A 2,282-nucleotide genomic window follows, 5' to 3' on the forward strand; every position below is an offset into this window, starting at 1 on the left:
AGCTACACAAGTGAGGCTCCTTAAGCAAAGAAGAGAAACAGTCTTCTCTAATGGACAAGAAATTCCACTGATCTCTATGTAATCAGAAAAGTGTAAGGAGTGCTCTGAGAGAGAACACAAAATCAGCTCCCGGGCTGCCAGGGGAATTGGCTCCGACTAATCATATCATTATGTTAAATATTTCGCCTATCTAAAGTCAAGCCAAAAAAAATAATGGTTTTCACAGTTGTGATTTATAGACAACATATGAGCAACATTATGGAATAGAAAGAAAGAGAAAAAAACTGAAAAAAATGCAACAGACTCCAAAATGATTTTAAATATTTGAATACAAGGCAGAACGTGTGGGGTAAGGCAAACCCCACAGATTTACAACCGTGGCCAGCTGTTTTTGGGTTTTTTTTTTTTTAAATGGCATTTTATAGAAAAGGCTTTAAAACTGTAAAAAGGCAATTATGCATGAACAATACAACAACTCCAGTACCTGTTTCTTTTATAAAAAATCTCTTCCTTTATTAGACACTGATTAATTAGCTGGACAGGGACCAGCATCTGGACCTTTAAATTAAGCAAAAAACCATAAAAAGGGGGGTGGTGGGGAGGAGTTATAGGAATTTTATGGAATTGTTTTGGGGAATTTCCGTAAGGATCTACCTATGTCTGTTACGAATAGAAATAGCCCTAAGATTTAAATGGGAAGCATCCTATTAAGTGATAAAAGTTGTGAAAAGACTTCTATTGGAAACCATTTTTGAATACATTTTAGCATTACTGCATCATATTCTACAACTGAATGTGTTGCACTGTAGATCCCTTACAAGCTGGTTATACAAAGTTTAATAGGCTACAGATAACACTATGTGCTATTATTCCCCACAAACTTTGCTTTTGTGACCAGGACAGTGATATCTCAAAATATCACTATTTCCAATGGGAAAATGGGCAAAATTGTGTCTTTTCGTTCACATTGAAATATCACTGTCCTGGTCACAAAAGCAAAGTTTGTGGGGAATAATAGCCATTTTCTATACTTTTGAGGCATAAGCAATTAGGAAATAACACTTACTACCCAGGAACAAAAAAATAAATAAATAAATAAATAAATAAAAATGTGTTACGCGGTGTAATGACTGATTATGTGAATTATGGATTTGTATCCTAGGAGGACCTGTGTGATGGACAGGTGACAGGAGCGCTGATTGGACGGAAGGAGGAGGAGGAGGCTAATGGGAGGTTTAATCCAAAAAGATTCTCAGGAACGAGAGGGGGTGGGGCAGTCTAAAAGGACTGCGAGCTGGATATGATGGGAGAGAAGGAGATGACAAGCAAACTGACGAGTAAGAATAGAGAGAACCACCACAATCCAGGAAGAAGGCGAGAGGTACAGGACAGACAACCAGTAGAGCGACTGTGAGAAGAAGGGAAGCCGGACAGGAGTCCGCGTGACAAGCCAGATGGGGCTGCATCAGGAGAGCTGTGTATGTGTGCAAGTGTTCAACCCTTCCCCCGTTTTTCTGCCTACCCTGTGCTCTTCCACCCCAATATCACTGTTCTAAATAAAAACGTGCTGTTACCTCCGTTTGCTACAATTACTGTATCCGTCTGATTCCAGAAGGGCATTACCCAAAAATATGTTTGGGTCAGCATACGAAAAATAGGGGTGGGTCAGAATTGATACTACCAGTACTAAACTGACAAAAAAGTGCAAAAATTATGAATGCAGTGCAAAATTGGCAATTTAAAATCAAGAGATTTTAAAAATCAAGGGATTCTATATATACCATATATATACCATATATACTATATATTGTGAAGAAGAAATTCTTCACAAATGCTCCTCATTACCAAAATCCATAAAGATTTTACTTCATGGCCATTTTGTCCCGAGATTAAAAGAACAATAAATTGGATAACGAGTATTTTTCATGCATTATTTATTTTCCAAGCTGAAAGCAATTTGTTCACCAAACATGCCAAATTCCCTGAACCCTGCTGATCTCAATGAGTAACGGTAAACATTACAGCAACATTAGATCAATTCTCACACTGCCTCCAAGCATGTCATGTAATCCATCAATCCAATTATCATTATCAATACTGCAATCCTTTTAAAATACTGAATGTTAATGGAATGGTTGGCTTCACACTTCAGTCATTTTAGATTTCTGCCAAGTACTGTTTCCAGAAATAAAATAATTAAATAAAAACCTGTACAGTACACTTTAATATTTTTTCAAGTCATCTAATAAGCCTCTTACAGAAACAACCAGCTGTACATTGGT

Source organism: Polyodon spathula, chromosome 3 (assembly GCF_017654505.1).
Source record: "Polyodon spathula isolate WHYD16114869_AA chromosome 3, ASM1765450v1, whole genome shotgun sequence".
Lineage (NCBI taxonomy): Eukaryota > Metazoa > Chordata > Actinopteri > Acipenseriformes > Polyodontidae > Polyodon > Polyodon spathula.